Source organism: Nomascus leucogenys, chromosome 18 (assembly GCF_006542625.1).
Source record: "Nomascus leucogenys isolate Asia chromosome 18, Asia_NLE_v1, whole genome shotgun sequence".
NCBI classification, from domain to species: domain Eukaryota; kingdom Metazoa; phylum Chordata; class Mammalia; order Primates; family Hylobatidae; genus Nomascus; species Nomascus leucogenys.
Window position 1 is genome coordinate 74,753,367 of NC_044398.1, and position 25,016 is coordinate 74,778,382.

The 25,016-nt window shown below is 36.7% G+C and overlaps 1 protein-coding gene and 1 non-coding gene across 3 annotated transcripts in view; both read left to right on the forward strand.

Annotated features, from left to right (window-relative positions):
• The window catches only part of RGS7BP (regulator of G protein signaling 7 binding protein), a 106,821-nt gene that overhangs the window by 44,273 nt on the left and 37,532 nt on the right, over nt 1-25,016 (forward strand). The gene's annotated exons all lie outside the window — the stretch shown is intronic.
• On the forward strand, nt 23,641-23,742 carry LOC115831304. Its single transcript, XR_004026827.1, has one exon. It is a non-coding gene; the product is annotated as a U6 spliceosomal RNA (small nuclear RNA).

Genomic DNA, 25,016 nt, shown 5'->3' on the forward strand with positions numbered 1-25,016 from the left:
AATAACATCTAAATCGGATATGAATGAGAGTTGAGGTATAATTCATCCTGAGGCAGAATTCCTCACCAGCTATACATCTGTGAAAACAGACAAGTTATGTACTTCCAAAATACAATGATGGGGCAGACACAGGCTAGACATTCCCGTTGCAAAAGGGAGAGAAAGATAGGAAAAAAAAGAAAAAAGGTCCCAATCAAGTCCAAAGTTTAGCAAAACAAATTCCATTAGATGTTAAGGCTTGGGAATAATCCTTTCTGGTTCAATGCTCTGTCCTCCAGGTCAACTGGGTGGCAGAGTCAGCCTCATGGCTCCAGGTGGGGGTCTTGCCCCCATGGCTCTGCCAAGCAGTTCTGCCCTCAAGGCTTCAGGCACAGGCCATCTGGCCTGTTGATACTGAGGCAGTGGCCTTGAAATTTCTGAATCACCTTCAGGGTCATTTTTTCTTCCTCTTGAAGAATATCACACATGGCTGAATAGCTTTATCATTCCTTCCTGTCAAGTCTGAAAAGTCTGACAGCTTTCCTTCATTTTGTCCTGTCTCCATCCCCTTCTGTTCTAACTGGCAGTGCTTCTGCTCATATAATCCCATAAGCTCTTTACTTTATCAAGTGATGGTCCAGCCACACCCTTGGTGTTCTCTTCAGAACAAGCTTTCTCATTATTTTTTATAATATGGGTAGGCTGAGAATTTTCCGAATCCTCAAGTTCTGGTTTTCTTTTGCTAAACAATTCCTTCTTCAATTCATCTCTCTTCTTTTACATTTTACTGTAAGCACTCAGAGGAGCCAAGTCACTCCCTCAACACTTAGAAATCTTCTCAGCTAAATACCCAATGTCATCGCTTGGTAGTTCTACCTTCCACAAAACACGAGAAAACAGTTCAGCCAAGTTTTTTGTTACTTTATAACAAGGATCATCTTTCCTGCAGTTTCGAAAATATGTTCCTCATTTCTGTCTGATACCTTACCAGAATCACCCTTAACCTCCATATTTCTGGCATGTACATTGAAACTCTTCCAGCCTCTACCCATTACCCAGTTCCAAAGCCACTTCCACATGTTTAGGCATTTGTTATAGCAGTCTGCTCTGACTGTCATAACAAAATACCACAGACCAGGTGGCTTAAACAACAGACACTGATTTTCTCACAGTTATGAAAGCTGAGCATTCAAGATCAGGATGCCAGCATAGTTGAGAGCCAGGGCTCTTTTCCTGGCTTGCAGATGGCCACCTTCTCACTGTATTCTCACTTGGCAGAGCGAAAGAGAGAACAAGCTTTCTGGTGTCTCTTTTTCTAAAGGCACTAACCCCTGAGACTAGGGCCCCACCCTTATGACCTCATCTAGCCCTCATCTAAATACCCCATCTCCAAATACCATCATCACATTGATGGTTACAGCTTTAACATATGAATTTGGTGAGGGGAGATACATTCAGGCCATAATGTAGAATATTTCTCACTTTGTAAAACAAATGCGTTTTAAAATATATTAAAAATGAAGTGTTCAGAATTATATAAATATTATTTTCTAAAGCTTTTAAACCAGAATACAATCATAGCAGCAATTACCCATATTGAATGCTGGCTCAACTAAGGTTTCATTTCCTTGAAACACAGGTCATTTCTACCTACTCTCTGCATTGGGTTTTCTGCTTATTTGTCACCCATATTCAAGAATGTTCTCCCTTCTGCCAACACAGTATTAAAACAGACAAAGATTACTGTCTATAGAAGCATCCTGTGTCTTAAGGATTTTTTTTTTTTTTTTTTTTTGAGACAGAGTCTCGCTCTATCTCCTGGCCTGGAGTGCAGTGGCACAATCTTGGCTCACTGCAACCTCTGCCTTCCAAATTCAAGCAATTCTCCTGCCTCAGCCTCCCGAGTAGCTGGGATTACAGGTGTGTGCCATGACACCTGGTTAATTTTTGTATTTTTAGTAGAGACAGCATTTCACCATGTTGGCCAGGCTGGTCTCAAACTCCTAACCTCAAGCCATCAGCCTGCCTTAGCCTCCCAAAGTGTGTGTCTTAAGTGGGAGTCACCCTATATTAAGACTATAGAGTGTGCTTCAATTCATCTTTAGACATCAAGTATTTAGAAAAAATATTTCAAATCAGCACTTGACAATTAAGACCAAAGGGATTATTCTAAAGAGCTTCTGGTCGTTTTTAGGTCCAGAAAATACAGTATGTTTTTCTGCATTTTGTTGAAATTTCTTTCTTTCCTTTTATTATATGTTAAGCAGTTATTAATAATTACTTTGTCCATATATATTAGTATTCTATTCTTTATAGCTAACCTAAAATCTTTTACTTTTTAAATTTTAAGATCATTTTTCAATTGTTCCAATTACATACCATCTGGTTCATATATAGTTTCCTCTAAAAATATATTTGTTCAGCTGACATCCTTACAGTAAGTTCATCAGTATACTAAAAACAGAACCAGGTTAGCTTGACAACTGCATGTTTGATACCTTATAAACTGGATTAGAACTTGTATTAGAAGCTGGATATGTGCCTTTATCAAAATTTTTGAAAAAATAAGGCATCTCTTCACTTTTTATCTGCATAACTAATTTTCCTTATTTTCAAGGTATATTTTAAAGTGTATTCAATACTCAATAAAATATGTCTTTTGATGATCACAAATGGTGATAATGTGGTCTAATGTAAACAGTCTAGAAAAATTTATCCCCTAAATAACACCTCCTAAAATGGTATTTTAAACTGTATCTATTAGAAAAAAATTTTGTTCTTATTTTCAGAAATGGTTACTCTTTTTTCTTCTCCCAATTCTGATTATTTTTTCCAAAGTCAGTAATATTTTCTAAATAGCTTTCCAAAACTTAGTTTTTAGACTATCTTAACTACTTCTGACATTTTCTTAATTATTTAACTTATGAAGTAGAATGTATCTTATTGAATTTGAGGGAATACTCTTTTCTTTTTCTTGTTTTCTTTCATCTTTGTACTAATTTCTCAACAAAGGAGAATTAGAACTGACTCGACATACCTAACATATCTTCATTTTGAATTGCCTCTATACATGAAATAAGTGTTTGTCCTGATTTGACATAATCTGGAATGAGAATTTCCACTCTGCATCATCAGCTTTTATCACCTGGGTCTGAATTTAGATTGTGGCTTTCTGGACTTGTAAATGTTGCTATTTTCTTTCCATGGTGTCTATTGATTATTTTGTCAATTTAGAGGCTTTCAATTCTGTTTTGTTTTGTTTGAGACAGGGTCTAGGTATGTTGCCCAGGCTGGTCTCAAACTCCTGGGCTCAAGTGACCCTCCTGCCTCAGCCTCCCAAGTAGTTGATTCTGTTTTGAAGTAACATGGGACAGTTGCAAAAGCCCAGATAATTGGAAATCAGGATGTTTTTGTTTCACAGTCTTGTGCTGTCCAAAAGAAAATAAATTATCAGGACTTACTCCTTTTCTTCCTCCTTTAATAATGGCTTCCATGGGAGAATCAATGTCAGATTTGCACCTACAACCTATAATACTTAAATGTCAGTCCTTATTAATGAATCTCTAGTATTCTTGTTTTTTAGCCTGTTCGTCTTTTATTTTTGGAGCTTTATAGTTAATCTTTCAGATGACTTAGTATAACCTGAATCTGTAGGACTTTCTTCCCTTCTTTTTTTTTTTTTTTGAAACGGAGTCTTGCTCTGTCACCCAGGCTGGAGTGCAGTGGCAGGATCTTGGCTCACTGCAACCTCTGTCTCCCAGGTTCAAACAATTCTCCTGCCTCAGCCTCCCAAGTAGCTGGGATTACAGGCGTGTGCCACTATACCCAGATAATTTTTGTTTTTTTGTAAAGATGGGGTTTCACCAGATTGGCCAGGCTGGTCTTGAATGCCTCACCTCAGGTGATCCACCTGCCTCGGCCTCCCAAAGTGCTAGGATTACAGGTGTGAGACACCATGCCCAGCCCCTTCCTTTCTTCCTTTATTTTTTTCTACCTTCTTTCTTTCTTTTCTTTCAAAATGACATTTTTTTTTCAAAATGTCAGCCAACATTCTGATAGCATGCTTGCACCCAATGTTTAGTGTAGTAGAAAGAGCCTGGGCTTTGGGGTTAGAGTACCAGTCCTAGGCTTCATAGTTCTATGACCCCTGAGAATTAACCAAGTCTCAGTTTCCTCATCTTTAAAATATTAATAATATCTATACATCATAAGGTCTGTGTAAGATTGAGTGAGATAATGTATCTATTTCTGGCAAGACACTGGTTAGATAACCCTAAAACAAACAAGATAGTTAAGTTGTATAATGTATACAAACACCCTTTTAAATGTATTACTAAGCTCACAGGAAAGTAAGAGAAATCTTCAGGGTCAAAAATGAATAGGAAATAAGAAGTGAGTTGAAAGGCAGCATGGTCTGATACTATGGCTTCCCTGAGGGAGTTCGTTGACTCCATTAAAAAGGGGCTTGTAGTTAGAAGATCATATGGCAGCAGGAATTAGAACTGAGATATACACATAAAGTCATTTGCTGGATGTCTGCTCTTTGACCCTCCAAATCTGCTCTTTGCCTTTCTCCACCCTATATCACCCCACTCCCTTATCCTCTGCATTTCAGTTTGGCTTGGTCAATCGGGAACTCTGGCAGGACATTGGAAGGAAGGAAAAGAGTTAAGCCAGGGTATTTAGTCTCCCGTTTCTCTCTCTATAAGGTTATTTTGAACTGGCTGTCTCCCATAACTGCAGGTCACTGTTCTACACAAGGAGGCCTGCATTATACAACTCTTTCTCTTTTCGGGTGCCAGGAACCTCTTCCTCCTCTCATCCTTAATGGTGACAGCACCATACAGCCAACCTGAAATTCCTTGGGGTTTCTGTTTGCCACCCATACCTTTGTAATTACTCCCTGTGTAAAGAGGTGCTCTTCAAATTGTCCATTTGTTTCCTGTTACAATTCTGATTCAAGCCAGGATTTTCAAAGGGCTACATGCTTAGTGAAGAGTTAGGGAAAATGTACCACCAGCCCAAGAAGATAACTAGGATGTTTGCTTGACTTGGCATCCTAAGAATCATGACTATACTGTTGTTATAGTCCAAAAGCAATACATCTCAGGAATCTACAGATAAAGTCTGCTGAATATGAGATCACAAGTTAAATTGTAAAACACACAAGGAAAGAATCTAGCAAAGGTGAAAGTGAACATGCAAAGTCAACAGCAGGATTTAGTCCTTCAAGTGCTTTAGTTAATACCATTACCTGTTAATGACTTAGAATAAATATGTCAAATTATTAAAGACACAAAAGAAGAATTGAAAACGTGAGACAAAAGAGTATGTAAAAAGACCAAGCATACTTGGAAAATAACTCAAATTCTAAAAATGAATATATATAATATAAAAAATGTATGATTATTAAAATTAAAACCTAATGAGTATATTATATACAGCTAAAAAAGATAAACTGGAAGACGGATCTGAAGAAAATGCAACAGAGAAATGTAAAGATATAGAAAATATAAAAAGGGATTAAGAAGACATGAAGACCAGAATGAGAAGATCCAACATATTTCTAATAAGAGTTTCAGAAACGGAAAATAGACAATGGAATGGTATCACAAAATACTAAGGACAAAGGAAGTTTTTAAAAGCAACAGAAGAGAAAAGACATTTCCTACAGAGGGACTACAATACAATTAAGCTTGAAGTGAGTCTCTCCACAACAAAAATAGAAGCCTGATGACAACAGAATAAAATGTTTAGCAGATTACAGGCAATGAACACCTTGCCACACTTCACAATTGGCTGTTTTCTTATGAACTAAAGGAGCTCATCACATTTTAGACAAACATATTTTTCTGTTTTACTCAATGCGTATTTTTGTTTCAATAGTAGTTTATTTTTTACATAGTTGAACCTGTTGATCTTAACTAAAGTTGTTTTAACCCTCAACCAAGAAACTTTAAGCAAAAATGCAAAAATGTTTTAATGCTTACTGAAAAATACAATGGGGAAAACTGCACTGAAATTCTAGGGGATATAAATTAGAAAGAAATTAAGGAGTATATAAAATTAGTAGGAACTATTGCCAGAGAAAAAGAAAATGATTACCCGGGATTTATAGCAAGGACTTGAGCTGAAAATGGACAAAGGGTATGAACAGACAATTGAAATAAACAAACACAAGGAAAAATATTCAACTGTGTTAATAGTTGAAAAAGCACATGGTAAAACAAGAAATTGAATTTCACACATTGTAAATTAACAAAATGTCAAAATTTAAAAACATGCAGTTCTGGTAATTCTGTGGTAAAATTGGTACACATATGCTACACAATGCTAGAAACATTGAAGTTTAAATTTACATAATTTAAATTTGAAATTCAGTTTCTTAGTCCACCAGCCCATTTTAAGTGTTCCTTAGCCACATGAAGCTAGTGGCTACCATATTGCTCAGCACAGGAAAATATTTCCATCATCCAGGAAATTCTGTTGATTTGTGCTGCTCTAGAGAATAGGTGTAGGGATAGAGTTGATGGGTTGTTTATATGCACAGCTTCCATTCTACTTGATACTTTAAATTGTTCCTCAATGGTTGTATCAATTTACTCTCCCATCAATCGGTACATTGCTTTACCTCCTCTTAAACACTTGCTATTTTCGTGTTTTTATTTTTCTAATCTAATGGGTATCAAATGATATATCTCACTGAATTAAATTTGCACTTTCCTGATTACTAATGGGGCTGAGTATTTTTATGTCATTATTAACCTTTCATATTTCCTTTTCTGTGAGTTTCCTATTTATGTTTTTCCACAGTAGTTGAAATGATTTAAAGTGGAAATGATTTAAAGTGGAAAAATGTTGATGATACAGTGATAAGTAAAAAAACAATCTCCCCCAGCCACACACACACACACACACACACACAAAATTGGCTTTCAGTGATTTTAACGGAGTAAAAGAAAATGTCCAGATGGTTAGTTTGGAAAATTTGTTACAATTGTTAACTCAGATACATAAAGATAGTGATATTTGGGGAAATTTACTTTTTATCTAAAAATGACTTTAATGTCACCATAATACTGTTCTCTCATCTTCAAAGAGCAAAAAATATATAGTTTTGCTTGAGGTTTGGGAAAGTTGCCCTACCACTTCTTAGTCTTTGTTTTTTAAGTCTTTCTCCTGGCTCCATGTAGACTGGGTGATTATTTTTCTTTATCCTTGCTATTATTTTTATTTGACATTATTCCTTTCTGGTAGAACACTGTGTGCTTGACCTAAAAAAAAAAATCTCTGTGTGTGTGTGCCTCTGTGTGTGTAAAAGAAATAATAGAGTGCTGAGAGAAGAAAGGCATTTCGAGATTTGTATCTTTAATTAGAAAACATGTTTAAATTGTAAAGGAGACTGCTTTTCATAATTCTTAGTAGAGAAAAATGAATTAGTGCACATCACTTGGAGACTTCACTTATTCACATTTTGGAAATGTAACTTAAGTCCACACTGGTACTTGTATTTCTAAGCAGTCAACTTGGAAAATAAATGACATTCTTAAAAAGTGGAACTGCACTGCTTAAAACAACAAACAAAACAGAAACTGTAATGTAAAAACTAAAAAGAAAATACTTCCTGCTCACCTAAATTCTTGGGAAAGAATGGGCTGTATTCTGTAAGATGTTTCACTACAGCGCTAGCAGCCAGCATGTGTAAACTTCCACTGGAGAAATGTAGTTATGCTCCCCAACATACCCAAGCAGATTTGTCCTGTTGGGTCCTCTCCTTCTGTCATATTGTCAGCCAGTTTTCCTGGTATTACTCTTTCATTTTCTGCCTGGACCAACTTTCCTAATTTCCCTCCTACTCTCTAATGAATGATGTTTTCCATCCTGATACAAGTGCTCTTTGCAGCAGGTTCAGACAGCACAGCCAGGATAACCAAGACAGACAGGAGCTGTCTTTCTACTTTTTTGCTGAGACTTCAGGCCCCAGCGGAGGCTGCAGCCTGACATCCTTCAAGCACTTTTCATCAGCTGTAGGCATATTGGATATCTGTTATAGATCTCTGGAATTTTAGTGGTGTGAGCAGGAACGTGACTTTGTGTATCCCCTGCCTTTCCCAGTTGCTTTTAAATGAACACCACTATAAGTGATGTATTTAGGACAGGAGGCAGAAAGCCTCTGAGTTTATCAATTTTGACTTTGCCCTTGCCCTTGCCTAGAACATTGCCCCTTTCTGGTAATCTCACCATTTGGGACTTTTTGTTAACTCATATGCTAATTTGTAAAGTGGGTGTTGCTGCCTTTTCTTTGATTTGTAATAAGATGTCGGTTGATATTAAGGCTGCTGTGACATGAGTTCAAGGACAAGAAATGAAAGAAGGCCAAAATGAAGCAAAACTTTTTAAACAAGACACTTTTAAAATTAGGATAAAACCTTGCACAGTAAAACCTGGAGTGCAAAGCAAATAGGATTTGCAATCTGAATGCACACCCTCCAGGAGGCCTCCTGGAATAATCTGCCAAGCAATGCTTGGCTTCTCAGGGGTGCCTGTCATGTGGGATGCCATATCACTGTGGGCCTGGAGCCTCCCATGGTCTTCCATCTGCTTAACTTTGAGCTAAGGTGTGTGTTTGGATCTACTTACTAAGATTTTTCTAGTGTGTATCCTGAATGGCATCTGAAAATATTTTTCTCTCCATGTGTTGTCTTGGAATGTGGTTTGTTGCGGGAAGTCAGGGACCCTGAACAGAGGGACCTGCTGAAGCTGTGACAGAAGAACATAAATTGTGAAGATTTCATGGACATTTGTTAGTTCTCCAAATTAATACTTTTATAATTTCTTACACCTGTCATTACTGCAATCTCTGAACATAAATTATGAAGATTTCATGGACATTTATCATTTCCCCAATCAATACCCTTATAATTTCCTATGCCTGTCTTTACTTTAATCTCTTAATCTCGTCATCTTTATAAGCTGAGGATGTATGTCACCTCAGAACCCTGTGATTATTGCATTAACTGCACAAATTTTTCGTAAAGCCTGTGTGTTTAAACAATATGAAAACTGGGCACCTTGAAAAAAGAACAGGATAACAGCAATGTTCAGGGAACAAGGGAGATAACCATTAGGTCTGACTGCCTGGGAGCCAGGCAGGACACAGCCATATTTCCCATATTACCGAAAATGGGTAAGAGAAATATCGCTGAATTCTTTCCCCAGTAAGGAACATTAATAATTAACAGCCCTGGGAAAAGAATGCATTCCTGGGGGGGGCCTGTAAAATGGCCACTCTGGGGGTGTCTGCCTTATGCAGTTGAAGATAAGGGATGAAACACGCCCTGGCCTCTTGCAACGCCCCCAGGCTTGCTAGGATTAGGAAATTCCAGCCTGGAGAATTCTAGTCAGACTGGTTCTCTGCTCTTGAACCCTGTTAAGATGTTTATCAATGACAGTGCATGCACAGCGGGACATGGAACTTCATTAGTAATTATAGTTTTGCCCTGACCTTGTGATCTTGCCCTGACCTTCTGCCTTGTGATCTTTTGTTGCCCTTGAAACATACGATCTCTGTGACCCATACCCTATTCGTACACTCCCTCCCCTTTGAAAATTGCTAATAAAAACTTGTTAGTTTTACAACTCAGGGGGCAACACGGAACCTGCCAACATGTGATGTCTCCCCCGGACACCCAGCTTTAAAATTTCTTTCTTTTGTACTCCTTCCCTTTATTTCTCAGACCGGCCAACACTTAGGGAAAATAGAAAAGAACCTATGTTGAAATATTGGGGACTGGTTCCCCCAGTAGTGGTTGGATGTTTACTGACACTACTCTTTTGGTTCATGGAATTAGCTCTATGGCTGTATATTATATTTGGGGGAACCCTATCGGGTTGCCTGCTTTAAATATCAACCTTACCACTGGCATGTCAACATTATTACTTATTTCCTTTGGATGTTGGGGTGCTAGGTGCCTTCTCATCTTCAGCATTTTCTTAAATGTAAATATCTCTGCTGGCATATTGTATTATTTCAGACTAACACCTTAGCCAATGTTATAGACAGAAAATAAAAGCAGAATAGGACCCAGGAACAATGGAAGGGATGAGAGGAAGGAGGAGGAAAATTAGGAAGAAAAGGGAAATAGGAAGTGCTAGTGGAAGAAATGAAAAAAGGCAAAACAAGTTTTACTAATGAAGTACATTTGCCAGGTGTTAAGCATCCTTCCAATAGTTACATTTTATTTTAATACTGTGTTGTTCCATTGACATATATGTGCATTTATTTGGTATTTACAAAATCAAACATACATGTGGGATTAAAAAAAAATAACTTGTCCACTAAAAATGTAATGAAAGGCCCTCCTCAAACTAGTTGGTCAAAATCCTGGAAAAACACTCATTTTAGAGAAGCACTGAATGAATAAAGGTTTACTGGAAGTAACTGTCATGTTTCAGAAATCATTATTTGGGATTCCCGAATTCTAATCTGTCTAAATTAAGCCATATTACATAACATGTTCATCATTTAATAAGACCCTACATATGTCGCACTGGCTGTTTCATGCAAATAACTCAAACCATGAAATGCCTACTTACAACATCAAACTTTAACCTTACAGTACTTTCTCTATATCTAGCATTTAAAAACAGTTTTGTTTTAATGTGTTTACAGAGGTATGGTTGTAACAGACTAACCCAGTGGTTTTCAAGGTATGGTTCCTGGATCAGCTGGGAACTTAATACAAATCAAATGATCAGGCCCCACCCCTGACCCACTGAATTGGAAACTCTAGGGATAGAGCCCTGCATTCTGTGGTTTAAACCCTCCAAGTGATTCTGATGCACATTAAAGTTTAAGAACCTCCAAGCTGAGTCTGTGGGCTTCAAAGGGAAGTTGTGCAAGATGACCTGAAAGAAAATATCATAACTTTCTTATTACATACTCCTTTCCTAATTTCTATTTTTTTGTATTTAAAAATATGTCTAATAGTTAATATCATTGTATATATACATATAATTTATCAACAAGTACATATTGTACACTACAAGTGCATGCTTAATTTTTTACTTATAGAAATGCATGATATGCAAAGTTTGAAGACCACTTATCTCAGCATAATATTTGAAAGCTCTTATTTTATAAATCCAACTGAGCCATTAGTCACTAACAATGTCATATATTTGCATTAATAACCTTCTCACTTCCAAAATGCTTTGCAAATAATTTTCAGTACTCATTTCCACCCTTATGCAGAGAAGTCTCACATTCCCAGTAAAATGATAAGAAGAGGCCATTGCATTGCACCCTGACTCTTGTCTCTCCTTGGGAAAAAGAGAGAATAATGACAGTTCATGAACAGCATTGATGCCACCTTCCCATTTTTCCCTTAATGCATTCATTTTTGTGTGTGCAGAAAAGAGCACAAAAAGTTAGAGAGGGTTCTATGCCCAGTTCTTGCCATATCCTTTTCCCATTCTCATTGCTCTGCTTAGATGCTGGGACTCTTGGGGGGCAGGAGCACCCTGTTCTTGTTTTCAGTTTTCCCCATACCCCCACATACACTAGCTTGCACTAGCCTGATGGTCCTCCTGTGCTAGATATGTATGCCTCCTTTGTGTTATGTGTTCCTCTGAGCTAGGCAGAAAATAACATTATACACTTATTATAGGAAAAGTTGAAGAACTAGGAGTAGGGCCAACTTTTAAGCCACAATAATTTAGGGGCTCAACAAAGAAAAAATAGAAAATGATTATTTCATTCCTAGCACAATATTTTATAAAATGTATGCTCTCAATAACTATGCCTGGGATGAATAAACAAACATATAAATATAGTTCCATTCCTGAGCACTCTGTCCTGGTAATGGTATGTAAAATCATAAATGTGGGTTTGAGTCCTATCACTGTGTTTACTCTTTTGGTGACCTTCAGCAACTTTCACAACCTCTCTCAAGCCTCATTTCCCTCAATCTGTAAATTGAGGATAGGGATAGCAACTACCTCATAGACTCATTGTGAGAATTAAATGGGATGTAAGTGCTTAGCATGGTGTCTGGCACACAGTAAACTCCCAATAAACATTATTATATTTTGCTAATGCTGAATTGAATGCCAAGAAATAATAAAAGCATGTTCCTAACCTCAAGTTCTTTGTCAGTGAAGCTCACCAAGCTTTTTTCCCTCACTAAATGATCTTACATAATTTATGCCACTTTGAAAATCAAAAATAATGTCTCTATTGGAGAGGCTGACCTAAACGTTTGCTAATCACTATCTCCTCCTGCCCATATGTCTGTCTGCCTGAAGAGCTATTTCCGTTCTTGAGCTAACCATTGGCAGTTGTGCAGAGTCCTTTCATTCTGTTTCACCTAATGGTGCATTATACTTCATCATTAAGAAAGAAAGAAAAAATTATATGTAGATGTTCACAGTGGAGCCATTTAGTTGAAAACTTGTTGGCAATAAAATGGTACTACATCAAGGAAGGAGATAAAGGACTGCAAGTTTTCTATCACTATTCAGAAAAATCAATTTGTGTTAGAGGAGACTTTACAATAGGTTATCATCAAATAAAAACAACATAGGATAATAATGGGAGTCTTCATGAACTCTTAGGAAAGGACTCCAGAAAATGTAGTGCTTTTCTTTTTTTCCCCAATTTCAGCCTTTTTTGAATAACAGGGACTCCATAAATAATATTCGAATCAGTAAGTAAGAAGAAAGCCTGTAACAAAGATATAAGGTTCCCTAGGCATAATGTACAGAATTGCCTCCCTGGAACACATCTTCCATTCATTTCTTCTTGTTATGACCTTATATTTTCCATATATTATTTCACTTAAATCTTTTTGACAATGCTATGAAGTGTTATTATACTGATTTGAGGCACTGGAGAGATTAAGAAACTTGCCCAAAATCACACACTTGTAAGTAATGAAATTAAGATAGAAACCCAGAGAGGGCTTTCTGACTCTGGAGCATTTATGCTTCATGTGGAGGCTAGAAGGTGGCCTTCATGTCAATATTCTTTCCTCTCCTTGAGGAAGTGTGAACTCCCACAGTCAAGTGGACTCTCCTCCCCCAGGACTATTGTTGCTTTCCTTCACCGGTATGAACACTCTGAAGTTACTAGCCTTGTCCCTTTGAAAACAGTACCTGTACCACACGGACCCAAATCCATGGTCCATCCAGCACGATACCATTTTCAACAGTGAAACCAGGTGAGCTGGTCGGTGAGCAGGGCTGGGCATCTTCCACAACATCAGCGTTGGAAGTTCAGTTTGATCCATTTCAACAAACATGGATAGAGAGCCTTTAATGATCCAGGTACTAAGCTAGGTGCTGGGTAAACCCAGATAATGAGTAAAACTTCCTGTTCCTAGGGATATTGTAATCTAAGGATCTGTATCTGATAGAAAACACATTTTCCAAGAATGTTGCCCCTCCATCTCACACTCCCTTCCTGTCTCCCCAGCTGCTCCTTTTTCCTGCTTGCACCCTCTCCCTGGATCCTGATGAAAGGTCGCTTTGGAAGTCTAGCATTGGCACACCTGTGATTTTAAATCTAGGACGATACATTCCTTGATTACTTTAAAGGGTAGAAAAGGAAAGTAGGGTTAACTACTCAAAACCCTAGTGTATTATAGATAAAAATCTCTCATTTATGAATTAATCCTTGAACCCATTTATACTTTGAGCCTGGACAATCTGGTACGGTTTCTTAAATTCATCAACTGCTTTTTCAAATAGCAATGTTATGAATTGAATTGTATGTCCCCCAAATTCATATGTTGAAGTCTTACCCCTTAATTGGAATGTGACTTATTTGGAAATAAGGTCATTGCTGATATAATTTGTTAAGATGGAATCTTACTGGAGTAGAGTGGGCCTCTAATCCATTGTCACTGACATCCTTATCAAAAAGGGAGATGTGGACATGCACACACAGAGGAAGCTCTGTGTAGGTGAAAGCAGAGGTTAGGATGATACTTTTATAAGCCAGAGAACTTCAGTGATTGCCAGAAAACTAACAGATGCTAGGTAGAAGCACAGAGCAGTTTATTCCTCACAGCCCTCAATAGGAGCCAACCCTGCTGACACCTTCATCTTGAACTTCCAGCCTCCAGAGCTGTGAGACAGTATATTTCTGATTAAGCCACCTACTTTGTGGTAATTTATTGTGGCAGCCCTAGCAAGCTAATACACAGTACGTTTACTTTCTTCTAAGTGTGTTTATTTTGAACCTAAAAGGAATTATTGGAGTTTCAAAAATAAGTCTGTGGTGTTTCTTTGACATCCTTCAAGATAATATTAACTTGGATTTTAGGGCTTCACAGCCTGTGTCTTTTTAGTCTAAACATTTCTGCACTTCTTTTATTTGTAATTGTGTGTTTTTCTCCCATTTTTTCCTTCACAGAAAAGTCCATCAATGCACTTCACCCGGAGGGTATTAAACATCAACTTCACTGTTGTGTTAATGTTGGCATCACTCTCTAGTCAAAAGAGTTAACTCCCTGTCTCTTAACATTGAAGAGGAGAATTAAGTTAGCCAAGATTGAAGTGGTTATTTTAAAGCGAAAGACCTAGAAAAAACTTCAGTCATCTAGTCTACAATACTACCATACTCTTAATACAGTTCCATATACCACCCTGCCACTGGTCATGTTCTGCCTCAGTCTGCCCACAAACACTGCAGTTAATTCAGTAACTGCCATTGGGGAAGTATTTCCAAAGTTCTATTTTTAGAGCAAACTGAAGCCAACTATACAGTTTCAAGGATCTTTGCTGGTTTTCTTTAATATACTTCTTGGTTAAGTGATAAACTGAATTTTTCCTTCTTGGAATAAGATCAGAAAGCTTATTTTGCTATATTTCAAATATGTGGCTTATTTCATGATTTGGGCTCTTGTTTGTTGAACTTTTTTGAAGCTTTTTAATAATCATTTTCAGTTATAATTCACGATTTATGAGAAGGGTACAGATTGTGATGAACTTTTTATATACCCTTAAGTAATTACCAAGTCTTAATCTCCAATTTTATGTTTCATATCCAAGAAAGCATTTTTATTTAGGAAATTCTACTCCACTGAAATTGATGCAAGCATTTGCTGCCTGCAGACTTACCTCCTAAAATGTGGTTGTTTGGTAAGCTCACTTTGTAGACTGTTATAGATCCTAATTCACTGTGCTCTAAGCCAGCACTAGCAAATCTAGATACAGCAGAAGCCACACTGATACAGTCAATATGTGAAGCAGTCTGGGCAGGGGTCTCTGGAGAACTGGGGAGCTTCTGCTTGTCTAAAAGGGTGGCTATTCCTCAGAAGCAGTTAAGTGCTGCCATTTCAGAGCAGGCCTGGTGCCACCATCTTCTGACATTAAGAAACACAGGAAATCCAGATTGTTGTGTGAATTCATGAACAAAACATTGACCGCTGCAAGCCAAATGAAACAAGTTTGTGGCCACATTTGGACCACATGCCACCAGTATGCAATCTCTGCATCAAACTATTACAAGTAAAGAAGAAACTTGGGCAAGCATCTGAATGCATTCATCTTTTTCCATGCATAACCATACTGGAGACTTTATTATGAATAATTTCACCCATCACAACAACACTATCAGATAGGCACTGTTATCCTCAATTTATAGATAAGAAAACTAAGACTCAGGAGGCTAATTCTCTTAGAAAGGCTAAGCTAATAGGTGGTATGTTGTTAGGTAAAAACGTGAACTCCAATGTAATATATATATTATATGATGCTTACTTGCTTTCTCTCTCTCTCTGTGTGTGTGTGTATATATATATATATATATATATATACATTTGCCTGTGTATATGTATATTTATATACTTTTTTTTAATCTGCAAGGAAATATACAAAAATGTTAGGATGTTTACTTCTGGCATAAATCATCTTTTCCTTTTTCTACTTATCTGCATAAAAGTTCTGTTTATATGTATTATTTTTTATAAAATAGTTTTTTTTAAAAAAAAAAAAGAAGGCTTCAGGAAAATAAACCCTCAAGAAGCCAATCTCCAGTGATGAAATGGAACTGATGAGGTAGAACCAGCACTGTAACCCCAGCCTTCCAACTTCTCACACCACATAGGCACTACTTTTTAAGCCACCATGGAATTGTTTTATTTCATATGTACCAGACAACATGTTAAGGGTTGGGGATTACAGAGATACATAAGATAAACTTTTTTTAACTCAAAGAGTTTACAGTCCAGTGAAGAAACTCATGGTGGAAGATGATATTTTCCATGTATATAGATACTGGCCTCTTCTGTTTGCATAAAGCATGTGTCTTTTTGTAGAAAATAGCTCTTACATCTGTGTAGGTATATACATTTCATACTGGCATGAAGTGTCATTTTTGACAATTATGCAAAAAAATGGAAATTATCATTGCATGCCAATGAAAAGACAATAACACGCCAGGATCCAATTAGATATAATGTATACAGAATCCCTAGTGTTGGGTAGGATTGAGTCTGAAGCTGAAAAAGACTGCAAAATGCTGGAGAAGAAAGTTCTAACTATCCTCTAAATTCATCCTATCAACTAAAGCATGAAACAGAGAGCTAAGCTGGAAGCCCTGGGCCTCTGGCACATAGTAGAAGTTCTCTGTTTTTGCTATTATTATTAGTACGATAAACAGATGTCAACTTCCTACCCTCTTCCTAAACCCTCCTCAAAGAGCTGTTGACAGCTGATGTAATACCTTGGTTCTTGTTTTCTTAGTTTAAAATGATTTAAACAAGGGGCACGCAGCAAGGTAAATGCAGCATAGAGTAATTTATTGCAAAAGAAAAAGAATATCTTGTAAGTTAGGTGCAGAATAGACAGTACACCCTGAGAGAGAGAGAATTCAGGGCAGGCTGCTTGTAAAAGCGAGACAGCAAAGACTGGCGCTAGGGAGACTGCTTTACAGCAGTCTTACATGGTTATTCATTAGCAGGTGGGACGAGATGGTACCGGTAAGCATGTTCTGGGTGGTCCTCTGGGTGCACATGTGCCGCAGCTGTACATGCTTGTTCATACGTTGCATGTCTCATTAGCATCTTAAATTTCCACCCAGGGGAGGTTTTCTCTACTATTAAAATAAGCAAAAGCCCAAGTTGAGGACAAGTAAAATTGAAGTGTACATGCTCTCAATAGGGGAAATTCCCTACTCAAGACAGCTTTGCTTGAATGAGCTCAATTACAGTGGGAATGCTGGGGTTTATTGTGTAGACTGTACGGTCACCACGGTTGCTGGGTTCTGAGAACATGGTCACTTCCTTTGCTACCTATCCTGCTTCAGAGCCTTTCAAGTCTAATCCTTTTGTGAGTCTAAAAACTGGGATTTCAGGCCTGTGTGGTCCATGTTTGGGAGCTCTTATGGTCTTTCTGTCACCCTATGGCCCATCACTTTAGATAAACTGTCTCAAGCAAAGCTATCTTCAGTAGGGAATTTCCCCTACTGAGAACAGATACACTTTAATTTTACCTGTCCTCAAACAGACCTTTTGCTCATTTTCAAAGTAAAAGTAAACCTCCCCTGGGTGGAGATTTAAGATGCTAAGGAGGCATGCAACGTATGAACAAGCATGCACAGCTACTGTGCATGTGCACCCAGAGGACCACCTAGAACATTCTTACTAGTATGTAGTGTGGACCACTAATGTGGTCCATGTTTGGGGGCCCTTATGGTCTTTCTGTCACCATATGGGCCATCACTTTAGATAAACAGCCTCTCACATGGAAGAGGAGGCCGTTTGGAACTGGCAAACACAATGGATTCAACAATCGGGTATTCTATAACTATACAACTTATTTGTCATAATTAATTATTAAAGTATTGATCAGTATTTTGTGCTGTTACAGCTAAATGAGATGATAGAATAATGTCTTCTTTAAATTAAATCTCTCTTTTGTAAATCCTCAGTCATCAAGCAAATACTCCCTAGATTCTACAATTAACATTTTACAATACTTGCTTTATTACATATCTACCTGTCTGTTTATCCCTCTGTCCAACCAGCAATCCATATTATTTTTCTGAAGTTGCAGACATCAGGATTAATTGGATAATTTGAACATAGTCAGCCCAGTTACCTCAGGTTGTTTTAAAGCTGTGTCATTGTTTTTGGCAATATTGATTCCATAAAACCTGTAGCTTTACTGAAGAGAAATACAGCATCACTAACTTAATGACATAATTAAGAATAAAAAGCTAAATACTATTTAAATAAGCCAACAGTTTAATGTATTGACCCCCTAAAATTCCAGTGGGTAAACTTAGGAATTAACTGCATACTGCAATGAATGACCCATACTTTAGATATGATGAAAATTAACAAGTTGATTTCTTTCCAGTATAACACATGATAATTGAATGATAATTGACCTTTGAAGAGCACTGATATCAGGTGAAAATAGTAAGCATCAGAGGTTGAAAATCTCGATTTTAAATGCAAAAATATTTTGCAGATTAAAATGTGGAAACCTGTATGTTTCTTTAATTCAAGTATATGTAGCTCTCTTTTAAAATAATATATAGATATAAATATTTTTAAAATATATATTTATATCTACATATATTTATAAGATATATTTCTATTTTATGTTTATATATTTATAAATATATATCTTTACATACAAACACATTTAAATAAATACCTTTAAAAATAAACTAATCCTAGCTATATTCAGTGGGAAAGGGCTGTGTTCTAGCCATGTAATCCATGGTACTGATTTTCATCCCAGCAGAGATTGAAGAATTCAGCACTCTGACTCCATCAGTCACAGGCCTGTCTCTGCTAGCTGTGAGAATCACAAGACCTTATAAGAGCAAGACCTAAAGAGCTGTTTGCCCAACCGGAAACCATAAAGAGAACAACGCTAAGAGAATCAAAGGGAAAAATGGAGAGGCCAAGAGACTCTCAAGCCAAAAAGGGTAGGAAGGTGGAAGAAGAGGCCAAGACAGAATAATAAAGACATTTTATTTTAAAGATTTAAGAAATGGTGCCTTGTACATGTTAGTTTTCTCCTTGCCAATAAGCATGAGTTTTTGGAGTGATACTCCTGTCATGAAAACACGAAGTCATGATGTTATCGACCACTAACTCCTTCAACCACCAATGCCTTGAGAAATGCCTAGACCACCCCTTCAGAATTGCCCCAAATGTCACCACTTATTCCCAACTTTCCCCAGTATTGCATTAAACAGTTACATTTAAGATGAATAAAAGATGACTTACAATTTAATAGTAATATTTTTAGTCTTATTTCATTATAAGCATCGAAGTTCAGGGAACTGATGGTTATTGATTTTTTTTTTTTTAGTGTTTAAATGTTTAAATATAGTTTTTACTTTTTAATGAAAAAAAAGTGAATAAAGTGCTTAGTAATGCTACCCATTATTTATCAACTCTCCCAACCGGGTCATGGGGAAATGGCAAAAGTGCTGGCCGAGGGCAAGCAAGGGACAACACGGAGATGGTCACCAGAATATCTCTAGAAACTGTAAAAGGTGCTGGTCCCCCTGAGGCCTGTTGCTTTATATGTAGGTCCCCAAAGTAGCCACCAAAAGAAAATTCCATTACTTCAGGTTCCCCTTTACTTTTAAAAGTCAAGTTTTATTTCTGACTGAACCTGAATAGCTCCAGGGCAGAGTTTGATCTCAGCTCATGTTCAATGGTGAGGAAGTCACAGAGCCAGCCATATGTTCCCATGAAACAACATGCTGTGAAGAGAGGGGAATTACTGCAATTATTCTTCAAAGGCTCCTGGTGGAATCACACTTGCTAAGGCTCTCTACGAACAAAAAAAAAACACACGTTTCCACCTAAAGCACAAGTTTCATAAAAACTCACTGGAGCATTTTTCTCCATGAGAAAAATGGAGACAAAATTATGAGAAAAATGGAGACAAGACTCAACTATAATATGTACAGGTGCCTTGAAAAATGTCTTATTTCTATTTTTCTGATTAACTGGGCTTTTTTTTTTAATTGTAGTACTTACTTTGGTATGAAATAGTGTGGTTGCTCAGTAGGTATCTGGCATCTGTTCTGTATTTATGAGAGTCTGTAACTACCTTTAAGAATTTGAAACCAAAATTAATAACTGGGTTTACACACACATTTGCATCTTCCCTGCCCCCAACTATCCAATGGTTACATAGATGTATGGGACCACCTTGAGAAAGCTCCCTCACTGAAGCCATATGAAAACTAAGCTCTGAAGCTGTCACTGAAGTTGGCACTGAATTAGGGTGTATACTTGTAAATGGAATTCATTTGAGAGGAACCACTGGGGATATTTGAAGAGAGATCCTGGAGCTCACTCTCCTTGGAGAAGTCATTTAATCCCTTTTCTTCCTCTTTGCTCTAAAAAATAAAGCAAATGATACCATCCCCTTCCCTCATCCTGTTTTGGCTTCCTGGGTCTTTCCTTGCCACTTGGCATAATAGCCAACAACAGAATTGATTCCAAAAAGAGAAACTTAGATATATTTGTTGTGACAGGAGTTCTGTTTCCATTTCTGCTAGCTGACAAACCCCGAGTGTTTATCTGTCATCACTAAATTATGTAAAATGCTGAGTGATTGTCAATGAGGCCACACTTTTTTTTCCTCAGCCTAATGGCATATTTATTTAAGCAAAGTCCATATTAGGGAACTGTAAAGCAAATACAGACTTTTATAGAATAGCAGATAATTTTTATAAGTAAAGACTATATTCAAGCAGAAGGCTAAGTAAACACAAGTTTGATATGCTAAAAGGGATTGCAGCCAACTTCTTACCATCCTTTGCCTTTTATACTTGTTTTCCCACACATGATTTCATTTGATCCTTGCAGCAACCTTGAGATACTTCATATAGGTGTTATTCCAATTTTACAGCTGAGGAAACTGAGTCTCGGAGAAGTTAGTTTTCCTAAGATTGCAATTCTAAGGGGCAAACCTATATTTAAATCTAAGTTTTCTGACTCCAAGATTCAATTTTCCTTTCATTATGTCTCACTCCGTTCAACTAAATACATAAATCATTACATTAGGGACAGACCATTAAAATAACAAACATTTTGCTGTTTTTTTAAAAAGCTATGAGCAGCTACACAGGTCTCCAAAGTCTGGCAACCTCAGCAAAAGAGCAGACTGGTGCAGGGCCAAGACATTTCGTAACTAAAATCCCCAGTGTGTTAACTCCTAAACTTGACCCTACCAATTATAAAGCCTCCCAGTGGTTTTGATTAATTTATCCCATGTAATTATTTAGGGAAATGTAAATCCTCAGTCATCAAATAAATACCCATTCCCTAGATTCTACAATTAACATTTTACGATACTTGCTTTATTACATATCTACCTGTCTGTTTATCCCTCTGTCCAACCAGCAATCCATATTATTTTTCTGAACCTGCAGACATCAGTAAACTTAACTCGTAAACAATTCAGCATACATAGCATTAACTTAGTTCAATATTTGCTTTTGGGTTTTTTTTTTAAGTAAAATTTGCATGTAATCAAATGCAAATCTTGAGTGTACCATTCAATACATTTTGCCAAATGTATACACCCGTGAAACTAAACTGCCATCTAGATATAGAATATCACCCTGACCCCAGAAAGTTCACTTATGTCCCTTCTCAGTCAATTCCTCACCCCTGTTCTAATATTTACCATCAGTTTTACCTGTTCTAGAGCCTCATATGAATGAAATCATACAGTATTTATTCTTTTGTGTAAGGATTTTCTCATTCAAGATAAGGCTTTTGTGATTTATCTATGTTGTTTTGAGGATCAGGAGTTAGCTTCTTTTAATTGCTGAGTATTATTCTATTGTAGAAGTGTACTAATTTCTTTAACCATTTTTCTCTTGACAGACACCTGGGCTGTTTCCACTTTGGGGTTAATCTAAATAAAATACCATGAATATTCTTGTAGAACTCTATTTGTGAATATGTTTTTATTTCTCTTGGCAAAACACCTAGAAGTGGAATCCAGGTCATAGGATGGGTATATGTTTAGCTTTATAAGAAACTTCCAGAACTTTTTTGAAAGGAGTTGTAGACCACTTAATTCCCACGAACAATGTATGAGCATTTCTGCTGCTCCACATCACCACCAACACTGGGCATTATGAGTCTTTTTACAGTTAGCCATTCTGGCAAGGCTTTGTCATATTACTTTTTGAACTACAAAATAAGAATATTCACAATAGAGAGAGTTTCCATTATTAAGAGGCAACTTAGGCAAAATCTGTATTCATGTCATCCTCCTCCTACAGCAGTTCAGTTTTCCTAAGCTATATGATTTAGACATTAAATCCTGATCTGTAAGGAGTTAGTTGAGAGCAGATTTATAATTTGGTCATTATTTTAAATGTTTTTGGATTCAACTTGAACTCTAAAGCACTGAAATTTTGTAGAAGTTAATTCTTAGGGTTTTTTCTATCAATACTAAGGCTTTGGAATTAATCAAAATGGTTAAGCTCTTGACTTACACTCAATAAAAAAAATAAATAATCACAATCTAGTCGCTAACCCATAAAACATATTTGACTGAATTAAATGAATCACCCCCAGGGGTGACTCTCATAGACCTAAACTCTGATTAATTAGAGTGAAACGTGTTAGACTAAACATAAGTAACATGTGGTAAAGTTACCTCTAAGTTAAGTTACTTCCAGTTCCTGTAGGAATTACACAGGTCCAATTTCATTTTAATGTAAATGTTTCCTAAGGTTTTGTAATTTATCCCTAGGAAGTTTCCAGCTTTTAAATTGCTATTTTCTTAGCTCTTCTTTCATTCTCCATGTTTCAGCTCTTACTCATTTGTTATGAAAATAATGCAAATGCTCTTAATGTTTCCCAAAAATGTATTTCAGTTCACTGCTTATAACATCAGACATATTATAACTCATTTGACAACTTGCATTTCAATGAACTTTCAGTAATCACTAACGGTAATAAATCTTAAAGCTCTAAAGAGGGAGAAATAAATTGTACAAGGCCTGAAGTTAATGTAACTTAGTCTAGGCATCATGAAACTCTAACATAAAAGATACCTTAGCTTTTCCACTTTTCTTTAAATAGTTCCTTTCTTTCTCTATATTTCAATTTCCCAAGACATTGAAGGACAATATATGAGTGTATATGTGACTTTGTTAACCAGAAAATTTATGATGCAACCTTAGCATCAATTAATTTTTGTTAGGCAGATGGGATTTCTGGTGGCACCTATTCAGTTCTTCTTGTAACAAGTTTGAGAATCTCTGTAGGTTACAGAGGCATTTGGGAGATGGCACCCAAAGCAATGTTTTGAATTAGGCATTTTAATCTGTTTTGACTTGCCTTTTCTCAGAAGCACCTAATACATTGCTTTACCTCTCTTTTTCTAGCTGTAAAATAATATACTGGTTCTTAAAATATGTTAACATGGTAGTCATTTGTTTAAATTACATAAAATGTCATCCATTTATGAAGTTTGCATATTTTTGGAGCTAAGCCCCACTAGGCACATATTTTGCACTTCTGAAAATAAGAATGTTCCATGGCTTGGATGCTACTGTACTGGCTAATTGTCCCACTCATAAAATGTACAATACATACAACAGATTTTTTAAAGGTTTTAAAGGTTTTTTTTTTAAAAAAAATCTGCATATGAGTGTTCAGCATCACATACACTAAAATTGAAATGATACAGAAAAGATTAGCATGGCCCCTAAGCAAAGATGACATGCAAATTTGTGAAACATTTTATATTGCTCAAAGTTACAGTTAGATGGAAGGAATAAGTTCTGGTGTTCTATTGCACAGAAGTAGCATGACTATAGTTAACCATAATGTATTTTATATTTCAAAATAGCTAGAACAGAGTATTCTGAATGTTCTCACCACAAAGAAATGATAAATATTTGAGGTAATAGATCTGCCAACTATTCTGATTTAATCATTATGCAATATATACATGTATCAAAACACCACACTATATACCACAGTATGTACAATTATTATGTGTCCATTAAAAATAAAATAAAATTTTAAAAAATATCTGCCTATGAGCCACCAGGGCCAATGTTGTATGTAGGTGAAAATAGGCAGCTGATGTTGGGATGATGAACCAGCATAGAAAAGACCTGTCTGCCTTAAAATACTTTCCCTTTACCCTCCTTTTAGATTAAGACATTATCTTCAGATTTTGCTCTGAAAATAAATGTATTGGTAGATAATATACAAGGATCAATTTTTATCACATGAACCATTAATGCCCATTATCTGTTCAGAATCTAGCAGTTCCATGAGGGAATAGGACACAGTCAGAGACTGTGAAGGCTGAAGATGATATGAAATAATCAGAGGGGTGTCTGTGTGTGTGTGTCTGGGTGTGTGTATGTCTGGGTATGTCTGAGTGGGGTGGGATGGGAGAAACAGAGGACAGCTTGAGAGTGGAAGGCACCTGTGGGAGGATGCTCTGAAAAAAACCCCGATATTTTCCCCAGAGATACACTTGCTTCCTATGTTGGCCTAGGACGGCACCCACGAGACACAAATGAGAAAATAACACCTTTTAATTTTCAGATAGTGCCAAATTTTGTGTGCAGGCTCTTTTGAGGTACTTTATTCTGTCTGACACAGTTAAGAACATGTGCAGGCATCACTGATGCTGAGGCTAAGAATTTTGCATTTTCTTGTGTTACATAAGCCATATGGTTAGATCAACTCTTGCTCATCGACTAAATAACTATTGAAAATGAAAACTAATTATCATTGTAATGTGCTGTGTACATACAGATTCTCTTTACTGTGATTCCAGAACTTGAAGCCATTATTTTTATCTGATAATTACCTCCTGATATATTGCCACTGACCCACATTACAAAGAAACCAAATCCAAATGCTATATTTAAAAATCAGATTTCATTGCATTTTAAATTAATAGGGATGGAAGTAAAGTTAACTCATTAAGACATCCGATAGAGTTCACTTTTAGGCTTTCTTTTATTTCTAATCTATCTCTAAACTTTATCCCTTTTATTTGAT